Here is a 12,576-nt window from a genome sequence, read left to right on the forward strand (position 1 = left end):
GTCTTTTGAAAACATTTAACCACCTACACCATGAAGATCCCACAAATGTTTTGGCAAAGTATTAAACAGCACTGAGCTCTTGAAGCTCAACTTACGGCAGTACATTGTCCTCGCTCAAGACGTGATAGCTGGAACTTTTGGAACAGTGAGGTGAACAGCGCGGCCAAGTACGAGGGCTGGTATAGCTTTCGATGCCAAAGGCTCCAATCCCCCAGAATCCTCCATACGCATATCACTGTTTACCTCTGCTGCCCTCTTCAGGGAGTAGAGTCATAGCTCTCTCAGTCTCTCCCAAGCTCAGCTGTTCCGCTGATGCAATTTTCTTGCAATAGCACCGCTGAACTGCCTAAAGGTCTCTTATTGATTTGATACTGTTGGGTGACCACAGGCGAGAGCAGTATAAATGTTCTCCACAGGACCAGCATAATTTCTTGGTGCCTTGATCGGAAGGTACTTGGAATCGATCCAGCCATTCGCCTGCATATTGCCAACATCTTGGTGATATATACGTGAAGCAAGGCGTTGTTGCAAATATCAATTCCCAGGTCATGCAATGTACTTGACTCGAAGATGGTCATTTCTTTTCGTACAAAGTATCGTTTTTATGGTATGTGGACACTAGATAGCAGATAGCGGAGGACTTGTTTCAGACCATTTATATGGCATTTGGGGCTTCCTGTAGAAGATTAGCATCAGAAAGTGCTTCTTTGAGTGCTTGTGCTTCATTTGTGTTGTCGGCGTTGTTAGTAAGTATGGCTGTCTGTCTAACTGATGACATGTCTGGAATAGCCACCATTTACAAACAGACACACACAAACAGCACAGACACAGAATAATGAATGCATTCCTTCTTATAGCTAAAACTGCTGTAAGCTAATGAAGTTGATTACGTAATTTCAGCTCCTTCCTCATGCAATAATCTATATTACACTCTGCACAGCCTATCACCTTATTGTAAGCATATTAATACTGAAATATAAGTGTCATTAATGTGACTAGGATTTTAGAAACACCTACCCTGCTAGAAATAAGAGCTGAAATGCTCTAATGCTATAGGGAAAGCACATATAATCCCCGTCTAAGTATATGTATACAATTGTGTTTGACTACAGTATTGGAGCATTCTAGTTCGTCTAGCAATGTAGGTATTTTTAACACCCTAGTCACATTTAGAGACAAATATATGTGTTTGCGTGTATATCAATATATATATATATATATGTACAAACACTCATACATATACGTATATATTAATGGGCTTCTATGCAGTTTAAATCCGTCAGTTTCACTCACAAGGCATTGGCTATCCTAAAACGAAATTAGAAGATACATGCTGAAGGTGCTGTAGAGTATAGAAGAGAAGAAGATCGCAAGCAACCTGTATAGAAAACGAACACTACATTCACAGTCATACATACATATATGCGTTTGTATATCTATATATGTATTGATATATGCATGTGCTTATAATTCTGTATAATTATTTATACATATTGACATTTATCATCGGTTATGAATAAAGCAAATGGAAATGGGAATTTACTATCCTGATTATTTTCCCTAAGGCATAACAATGTTTTGATATTGTAAAACATTTTCAACATACTTTCTGACTTTTTTATTATGATATGTAACAACAGTAGTAGTGACGGGAAAGTGGCAGAAAAGGGGGAGGTCATGCTAAACGCCTTGCCCATTGTAGATGTTTATTTTTCTGATCCTAGATTAGCCTGATAGATCTCATCTGTGCTTTGAGATTGTGGACCTGTTTATGGTGGAACTAAAAGCTTTTAAATATAATATTTTTAGAACTACGACATTGTTCCTTTCTGGTTTTAAAAATTGAATAGTCTAATTTAAGGAAGATGCAACTGCTATTCTTAGCATGCTGAGTTTCCACGCTGATGCTGCCTTGTTGGCTTCTTCACAATCTTTCAAGCTAAGACAAGCGCGTGCAGTATGTATTTGTGTGGCTTGATGTGCAGAATTCGCTCTCCCTTCTTCTTCTTCTTCTTCTTCTTCTTCTTCTTCTTCTTCTTCTTCTTCTTCTTCTTCTTCTTCTTCTTCTTCTTCTTCTTCTTCTTCTTCTTCTTCTTCTTCTTCTTCTTCGTTGTTCTTGTTGTTTCCTTTCATTTTTACTTTATTTCAGCTGCCTTAGTACCGGGTATCCTCCAGATGTCTAGTGTAGCAAGAGCACTTAATTTTGCTATGCATGCTAAAATTATCACCACATTTATTCCATTTTAGATGAAAAGAGCGTTACGTAGTATATTGGTCGTAACCATCAAGGTTATCGTTTGTAGTTCACAAAGATTGGAGTTACCAAGGAGTTTTTTAATATACTTCTCAGCTCTCTTCTTTATCATTCCCAACGCACCAATTACTACAGGTATTATCGTAGTACTAAGCTTCCACATTTTTGTGGAATAATAATAATAATAATAATAATAATAATAAAAATAATAATAATAATAATAATCCACATTTGATAGTTTCAGGCAAATTTCTATTACACCTTCTGCTACACCTCCCAGTTGCTGGGGGGGGGGGGCAACGTTGTTGACTCCTTGTTGTTGGAGTAGTGCAAACTTTTTCCAGAATTGTATTGCGTCAGTTTCTTTTGCTACGAGGTCTGTTTGCAATATCTTTTTGTATTATCTTTTATATTGTGTGTTGTGTGTATAATGTTCATCTGTTTTGAGTTGTGAGTTGTTTAGTTTTATTTTCAGTGTATATTTTTCTATTAGTTTCTTCATTTCGGTTTTGGGCACTTTGCCGTCTCTCAGGATATATCGCCGGACGTTTGCTAGAGTATTTTACGTGATTTGTTTTTTCTTATATCACTATTTCTTCTTCTTCAAAGTTCATATGTGTCATTTATCATTCCTGCATGTTTCGGGTATAGTGTTGCAGTGTTGAATGCATATAATACTTCAATGTAGTCATCATCTGTCCACAATTCTCTTTCGGCTTTGTTTTTCATTTGGGCAGTGACATTTAGAGAGTGGTCTTTCTGTTCGGTGTTAACGTTTTGACAGAACACCGTCCCTGGACGTGACCTAATGCTTTTTTCGTATCGTGATCGCCTGGGACTCACAGATCGAAATTAACCTCTATATATTTTCGTAGTATAATTGCCGAGTTCTTTTTTTTTTCTGAGTTTAAAATGGAACCTGTTGCACTGTTTATTTATTATTATTTCTCTTTTATATTGTTTAAACATTGTGCGTTCTATGTTGTCTTGGTCGTGTGTAAAATATTGTACATATACGTATGTGAAATGAATAAACATAAAGATTTATGCGTATATCTGTAGAAATGGGATGGATATATGACTGATACTTGAACTCCTTTTTTTAATAAGGGATCACATTTTCACGTGTTTAAATCATTGTCTAGGAATATTGCATCTCCACCTGTTGTTCACATTTTTACGCAAGTGTCTTGCTGTTACAACGCGCCTGGTAGCAACTATGTTTCATATATTAGTGAAATATTTCAGCGTCCTGGAATGACATACATTAAAAGGCAATTTTCTTTCATTTGCTGCAGTGTCTGAAATCCTGTTTGACAATGTTCCCAGATTAACTCTTCCGCGCAAGGAGCTCACTAGTACACGTCTACTATGTTTTCTCTTATTGTTGTTGTTGTTATTAATATTATTGCTTGAGAAAGCAGTGCATGTCATCAAAGTGAAACTGAGGTAAAATATACGAAACCCAGTATACCCATCATGACTACTCGTCTGATAAGGGTATACCAGGCTCATGCATCACAACCATATGAAAACGACATGGTAATCTGATATCAACATAAACAGCGCATGACCTTCAGGTGGAGCCTAGATAGAATTTTCTTCAGGCCGAGTAGCCCATCTCACTCTAAAGGTCCCTCAAGAAGGGCTGTTTAAGTATGATGAATGAAACACCCATGATTCCAGAGGTGAATTATCCAAACCCAAATGATTCCTCTCACCACATTGCTATGATGCTCCCCCACTACTTCTGCTCGTGACCAGAGATGCACATATCATCAGCCACCAAAAAACATGTTCAACTGGTTAAGGTCAAGCAAGTGACAAGCAAATCAGTGGTATTGAGCAGAATGTTTGCTGTAGCCCATTTTTTATACCAAGACAAAACATGTACATGATAAAACTCCCAATCAGTTAAGATAAGAAGCCACGTGAGCCAGTGTCTGGTACTGCATCAGAACATCTAATATTATTATTATTATTATTATTATTATTATTATTATTATTATTAGTAGTAGTAGTAGTAGTAGTAGTAGTAGTAGTAGTAGTAGTAGTATCCAGTGTATATAAATCCCAATTCTGTCGTGTCTGTGAATATATTTTATTCCCTCTTAGCCAGGACTGGGCAGCCAGAAACAACATGATTTATTGTTTCTTGTCCACCTCCACATATTCTGCAGTTAGTTGCTGTATTTCTTTTTATTTCATGTTTTTAGTAATTTCTGGTGAGGAGGCTTTGGTCTTGTGCTGCAATTAAAAATCCTTCACTCTCTGCTTTGAGTCCTGAATTTCTCAGCCATTGCTGAGATTTTGCTTTGTGTATGTCTTTTTGTTTAAGTCAATCCAGTATTTGCCATAAAGAGGCTTTTCTTGCCATTGTTTTATCATGATCCGTTGCTGTTGCAGTTTTAGTTTGGATTTCAGTTGTTTTACAGCTTTTGTTGTTTCTTCTTTATCTTCATACTTGCTAGGTACTATGACTACTTTTTTGTATTTGTCAGCTTCCTTAAAAACTGAAGACAATTTTTTGTTTTGTTCTTGTTTTGTGGCTATTTGTATTTGTTTTCCTTGCATGTGATGTAGCTATTTATGTGGTCTTACGGTGGTTATTTTGTAATAGTTTTTCTAGCTGTATAATGCCTCTACCATCTTCCATACGTTGTATATATAACATTTCTACGTCAGATTTTGGGTCGTACATCCTAAATTCTGTCATTATTTTTCTTGTTTTCCTGTCTATTTTGATTAGTTCATTTAGAGTTCAGTTAAGAATATTGTAGCTGTAACTTATAACTAGGACGGCTAGATTGTTTATACCTATTATCTTGTTTTTCGCATTGAGCTGTTTTCAGTATCACTCTAACCCGTCTATTGCATTCTTTTCTCATCTTGTCTTTCATTTGTGTGTAATACAGTTCATTGATTCCTAAGTATTTGCATGTCTGGCCTTGGTAAACTTCTCTTATTTCATTTGCTTTTATCTAGTTTTCCTCTCTTCAAGGTTGCTTTGGCATACCTTTCTATGCCAAATCTCATGCTTATTTTTTGGCAATTCTATGTACTCTCTGTAGTAATGTTTCCAGCTGATTATCATTTGCAGCATATAGTTTTAGATCATCCATATATAAGATGTGGCTCATTGTTTTGTTGTAACAAATGTATCCACACCTGGTTCCATTTAGCTGGTCAGATAAATGTGTCAGCGCCAAGCAGAAAAGCGGTGGCTGACTGTTTTTGCCTAGATTATCCATATACAAGAGGTAATTGATTTTTTGCCTAGATCAACCATATATAAGAGGTGGCTGATTGTTTTGCCTAGATAATCCATATATAAGAGGTAACTGATTGTTCTCCCCAGATCATCCATATATAAGAGGTGGCTGATTATTATCATTATTATTATTCTTTATTTTACTTCTCAGAAGGTTCAGTCTTGTTTGTTCTGTTTCATTCTAAGAGCAGATAGCAGCCTACCGTCAGAGGTCTCACGGGGTCTCTTTCTACACATTATAAGCTTTGATAATTGGTTGTTATTTATCGTAGGAGACAGTCAACATCCAAGTACCAATCCCAAAATCCTAGCTGTCTCCAACAGAGAAGCTTTTTGGGCTTGCTCTGCTCTCATGTCAATTCCGATTTCTTTGCAATATTTCTCGAACTTGGTTGCTAGTGCTCCGAGTCCCCTACAACTACTGGAATCACAAACACTTTCCTCATGCTCCACATTTTTACAATTTCGTCTTTTAGTAGTCTGTACTTCCCAATCTTTTCTAGTTCTTTGTCACTTATGCGCGCATTTTCAGGTATTGCAATATCTATATTCTTGGTTTCCTTTTTTTACTTCATCTACCAGAACAATATCTTGTCTCCTAGCCTCATGGTAGTGACTAATGGTAGTCACTTTGGATTGTAAAATCCCACAGTATCTTATGCTCCTAGTTCTTGGTACTATTTCTGGTTCATGTCCGCACCATTTCCGTGCTCTGTCTAAGCTGTACTGTTCACATAGCCTCCAGTGGATGAAGTTACGTTATCGTGTCGCCTTTTGTAGTGCTTTTGGGCCAGCTTGCTACACTCACAATATGTGGGATTGTTTTGTTTTGCCAGCTTGCTACACTCAGTCACAATATATCATCATCATCATCATCATCGTCGTCGTCGTCGTCGTTGTCGTCATCATCATCACCCTGTTTTAAATATTTTTAAGTGAGACTTCTTTTGCATCATCATTTGCACTTCCGTGTTCGTGAGGGTTGTAGCATTAAGGTTTAGAAATATATTTCTGTGTTTGTCCACTACATCTGTCTTATTTCTTAAAGTGTTTGGTTCATGGTTTCAGCTGTTATTTCAGTGTTGGTTCTGTAGTGCAATGCACGTGCAATGTGTGCTGTATAAAGTTACTGGGTGCTCATTATTTAGAGTAGTTATGCGGTTTGTGTTAATGTATTCTGTGGTTATTTTGTGGGGTATCTTGTTGGTGGAAGATAGTGTCTGGGCTGTTGTACTGCATTGAACATCTTTTCCTTAGGATAACGACAGTGGACTGCAGAACAATTCTTTTGAATTATGTTACATTGCAAGACTACGGTAGGTTTTATGCTATTGTGGAGAATTTTATTTTTCTACCTAGTATATTATTATTATTAGTCTCAACTTTTGGCACAAGGCCAACAATTTCAGGGGAGGGGTAATTCTATCACATCGACTCCAGTGTCCAACTGGTAGTTATTTCATCGACTCTTGAAAGGATGAAAGGCAAAGTTGACCTTGGCGGAATTTGAACTTAGAACTTAAAGATGGATGAAATGCTGCCAATCATTTTGCCGGGAGTGTTAATGATTCTGCCAATTCACTGCCTAATATTTTAACTCAAATTATTACTGACAACTCTTTTTACTTTAATAACTCCTCTTTCATCCAGAATATTTTAATTCGAAGATGTTTGTATTTTTCACAGATTTTCCTCTTCCTATCGCACTCTAACTTGGCCACAAGAGATTAAAATGTCGATGAGGCATTGATTATGATATCCGAATAGATATTTTGATTTCTCTGTAAATTTTGATAGTTTGGTGTATCCCCGAAGATAGTGGCCATGTTGGTATTAAGTAACATGTCTGGTACACATTTACATTGCTTGTTGTCTGCTTTTTATAGTAAAATGTCGGTGTATTGCTAAATATGCATAGCTGCTAAATTGATCCTGTCTGTGAATATACTTTAACTAAGCAAGGACTGGACAGCTTGAGATGAGATTGTAAACTGTCACCTTTTACCGACTGCATCGTCTGCATCGTCTGCATCGTCTGCATTTAATGATAACGTTTTCTATTACTATTTAATCGTTTGTAACTCATTGTTTGCGCCTGGACATTGGTCTTGTTCAGTTAAAATCACACCATTTATTAATATATTTGAGTAGTCTTATTTATATTGCATAATTTCATTGCACTACTAAATGTAGCTTTTTATGCAGTATCTAGTTTTCGTCATGTTCTGATGATTATGATCAGCATCGTCGTCGTCGTCGTCATCGTCGTCGTCATCATCATCATCATCATCACCATCATCAAGGCAGAGGAGGTCCAGAATCAATAGAATACTGAAATAAAGATCTTGTAGTTCTTTAATCTTTTATTATTTTCTGAGTTCAAATCAGATATGTTTAATTTTTAATTTGATTTCATGCACCTAAAACCAGTATACACTACTAGTATGCCGAGGAAAAGTTTATAAAATTACTCTTCATATCAAATGCCTTGCTTTAAATTGTTTCATAGAAATTAAATGCTGGCCAGAAAGCTAAAAGCGGTGCCAGTTTGTTTTACAGTATTTAGATTTATTAGTCTAGATCTCCGATCTGGTTTTTACGGCTCCGATGTGTTTTTTATGCAAATAAAAAAAGTATAAATAACACACCTAACTGACAAACATTATCGTTATATATATATGAAACAAACCAGTATTAATTTATCCTTTAGTGCGACATGTTGACATGAATGATTGGATGTAAGATCAGAAGCGAAATGTAACATGATTTAAGTACAGCTCTGATCACAGAGTAAGAAGAAAACGGCATTTAACACAATAGATTAGGATACATTTCTATATGGGAATGGATCTGGGGGATGACATAAATATAGATTAGAGTAACAAATCAACCGACCTGCAGTATAACGATTTAAAAATTCAGATATATCTAAGTTTTACGTTTGAGATTTTAGCAATCATAGAATTTAAATTGGAAGCAAAATAGTTTCATTATACGAATCAACCTTAAAAACAAGAAGAGAAAAGTTACTGCTACTTACTTTATCAGCCTTGTATAAAGTTTAAGCAGAAGTAACTGAAGCAAGATTACTACCTAAAAATTCAGCTGGATGAAACTAAATACGGCACCACTCCTAGATTGGTACTTTTCTACCATTTCTTCTTATTGGAAACCCTTAGTTTCTTAGTTTCTTAGTTTCTTTGAATGCATACATACATACGTATGTATGTATGTATGTATGTTTGTTTATGTAAGTATGTATGTATGTATGTATGCATGACTAGTAATATTTAGTTATGTGCATGTTGTTCTACTTTTCAAGCAATACTATTCTAACTGTATACCTATAGCCATACTCGAGTGTATATTAATAACTAACTTTAGCACATGGCGACATAATTTGCCTAAAATATAAAGAGTGATTACTAAATTCCTCAAAGTATTTTATTTGGTGCTATCATCGATCACCCATCTTTAAATACATATTGACAGGTGTACACTTGCTGTTATCATACTTGTATTAAAACTTACTAAAGCATTGTTTTGCACATGGTGTCTTGTCTTGAGAATTGATTGGTAATGGTATTGGTGCTTGTGGTTTGGATAGTGAAGTTTATATATTTATGCTCTCCCTATTGCATTGCTAAAATTAGTTAAACCTGAATGTGGCGGGTGTTAACAGAAAAGAAGGTCTCTAACACATTTCATTTAGCAATTACTGTAATTTTGAAGTTTCCATATTTTCAGAATATAGAGTGGTTCTTTGTAAATAATTTCTTATTTCTCAGAGTAGAATTTAGATAAAGACAAATTGCTCTGTCATGCAACCAATGTTCTTCACGTCATCATCATCATCATCATCATCATCATCATCATCCGCTGACTACAACTTGCACTAAATTAATCAAGAGCAATAGGAAAGTGAAATTCCCATGACATTTTAGTGACATCTGTATTATATAACTTATACATATGTGCCGGTACCTTGAGAGCTAGCAATGTAAGTAAAGTTCTTAGCTAAGTTTATGATAAATTGGTTGTGTTGTTTAGATGAAAAGCTACTGAAGCATATGATGTTGCAGTTGTTATAGTTACCACGATGATAAGTTTTCCAGCGTTGGCCGTTCATCCTTTTCTAACATAGTGTATCAAGGACTACATCATCAAACGGTATACAGATTTTTGTTTCTTTTAAAGTAGTAAACTGTGATTTGAAATCGCTGGTTGAGATTTTACTTAGAGGCGCCCTCTTCTTGATTAGTATTTTAGGTAACAATAAACATGGAGATGCATAGAAGTCATTTTCACCAGTAGTCTGTTGAAAACTAAGCATGTTACACAGGCTAAACGGAAATTCGTCCTTGGATTCAAGAGAAAAATTTGATGTAGTTTCTGTTGTGTCTGTATAACTTATAGAAACATTTGAATAAAATAATTCAAGAAAACAAAATACTCTCATTGTTTCATGTTCCTGCTGTTTACTTCAGGGAGCTTTAAATATCTTGAGAAAAAAACTATATTCAATTATATGGAGTTTGGCATTGAAAATATAAGTGCCTGGACCATACATTTTACACAGTATTAGAGGTTGAGGTATAAACCATTAACATCTTGTTCGTCTTGTGCCTTTCAATATTAGAAGATTTCTGAATCCCCCTGGAAAACAGCTGAATATTTATATGTAATTTTGTGGGAAGCAAGGACTCGTTTATTGGACATTATAAATTTCGAAATTAAAAATCTAAATATATTTTTGTATGGGCAATTTTATGGACAGACAAACATGCATATTCGCTTTCTGAACGTTGTTCATTATCGTGAGATGTTGCCTTCATATGACAATGTCTTTGGTAGATGTCTTTCCTGATTTGTTGCCATTCGTGATTTTGAGAAAATAACAAAAAAATCTACTAATAAGTGATCTTTCGCTTCTTTAAAAGATTCGCTTCAATAATGTTTGTTAATGTATGTATATATGTATACACGCACAAACACGCGCGCGCACACAGACAGATGGAAATTGAATTAAGTCCGTCGAATATGTGTATGTGTCTTTGTATATGTTTGTCTCATATCACCGATTAAAAATCGGTGTCGGTATGTTTGCGTCTCCGTTGCGTAGCGGCTCTACAGAAGACACTGATAAAATGAGAACGAGGCGTAAACAAATTAATACTAGGATTGATTCATTCGACTAACAATTCTTGTATCTAGTGTCCCAGTATGGTCTCAGTTGAATGACTGAAACAAAATAAAGATAAGAGCGATGTTTTCTGCCATTGTGCTTTAAGGAATATTTTCATATAATTAATAATTCTTAAATTAAGAAAATCTTTCTTCAAATATTGTGACTATACCTAAACTACAGACACACGCATATATATATATATATATGTATATGTGTGTGTGTTTGCGTAATATGTATATAAGTATAAATATTTACATACATGTACATACGTATACAAATGTATATAAATACACACGCACAGATATATATATATATATATATATATATATATATATATATAAAACTACACGCATGCATTAAGAATTTTATATTAATAATGTGCACGTATATATGTAGTACTTCCTCCACGATAGACCCTCTTTAAGACCTATTGCATTTAGAAACACAGCATCATTCAAATTTTAGCGAAATGAAATCGCCTCGAACATGAAAGTGACAGATATATGTGTTTCACTCCCGGATGATTTTGTCCTGCCTAGTTTTGATGTATATAGTGTGTTTGAACAAAATACGTCTTAAAAGGAATCTGTCTAATACGAAGTACAACATCAGAGCGCTTAGCTACGCCCAACACGTACACGCACACGCACACGCGCGCGCGCGCAAAGTGGATCTGAATCCTGAACCATGTGGTTGGGAATCAAGCTTCCTATCTCACAGCCACGACTGCACCTGTTTAAATGTGAAATGTAAAATATTTCGACTTTGCATCGGCCTTCGACTAAAGTGTTCATGGGATGAGACGTCACATCTGCGAGAACTTAATAATATTTGTAAACTACAGAAATGGATACATGACTTTTAATAGATAAGAGTGAAGAAGTCCTATCCCTTGGGGTTATCTCCGAGAAAATATTAATATTAAGTGGAATTCCTCAGGGAACTAACAGCTACTGTTCGTAGTGGCTCCCTCGGTCACACCTTCAGTCATACAGCCTGCTACTCTTATCAGATATGTTTTTAATACGTATGTATCTCAAGGCAATCAAGAACAATGAATAAACCTCAGACCTACAGAAGGATTTGAATACATTATACTAGAGGGCTAAAGTAAACAATATACAGTTCAATGTCGACAAGTTTCAATCACTTCGATATCGACCCCAATCAACTAACAATCAGAATATCCAGGGTTATTGCAATTCCAGAGTTGCAAGTTAGCGAGTAAACTCGGAAGTCACGTAAGTCACGATGCATCGTTCCATGTGCATTTTACTAAGATGGCAACAATGTGCAAGCGACTGATTGGTCGGATTCTGAGAAAGTTTCAAAGAAGAGAAAAGGAAACCATGATCCTCCTGTGGAGAATGTTTGTGCTTGGTTGCCTGGATCACTGCATGGTATCAAAATCCCGGCATCTCCGCCCAGAGTAAGAACCCAGCACTATAACAGCACAGAGTTCACAGAGTTGCAAATTTTTAATAACTTATTAAGAGGCTTTAGTGATCTACAGGGTGTAAATGTGGATACATTCAATGAGCAATTAGACACGTTCTTTTTTTTTTTTATCTAATATACTAGCTGAACCCACATAACGGCAAGAAACGCAAAAAAGAAAGGGAAGTTTGTCCAACTCACCACGTCACTAGGACTGATTCTGAATACATAAATAGGAAAAGAATCTAAAACAAATAGGCATCCGTGCTAGTGGTGGTGCACCAGCATGGACACAGCCTATGGCTGAAACTGATAATAGGATAACAGAATAGATTATAAACACAAACACGTAAGTCGAGAGATATTATGGACATAAATACGCATACATAAGTGTTTATATATATATATATATATATATATATATAT

This window comes from Octopus bimaculoides, chromosome 4, assembly GCF_001194135.2.
Source record: "Octopus bimaculoides isolate UCB-OBI-ISO-001 chromosome 4, ASM119413v2, whole genome shotgun sequence".
In the NCBI taxonomy this organism is placed as follows: Eukaryota; Metazoa; Mollusca; class Cephalopoda; order Octopoda; family Octopodidae; genus Octopus; species Octopus bimaculoides.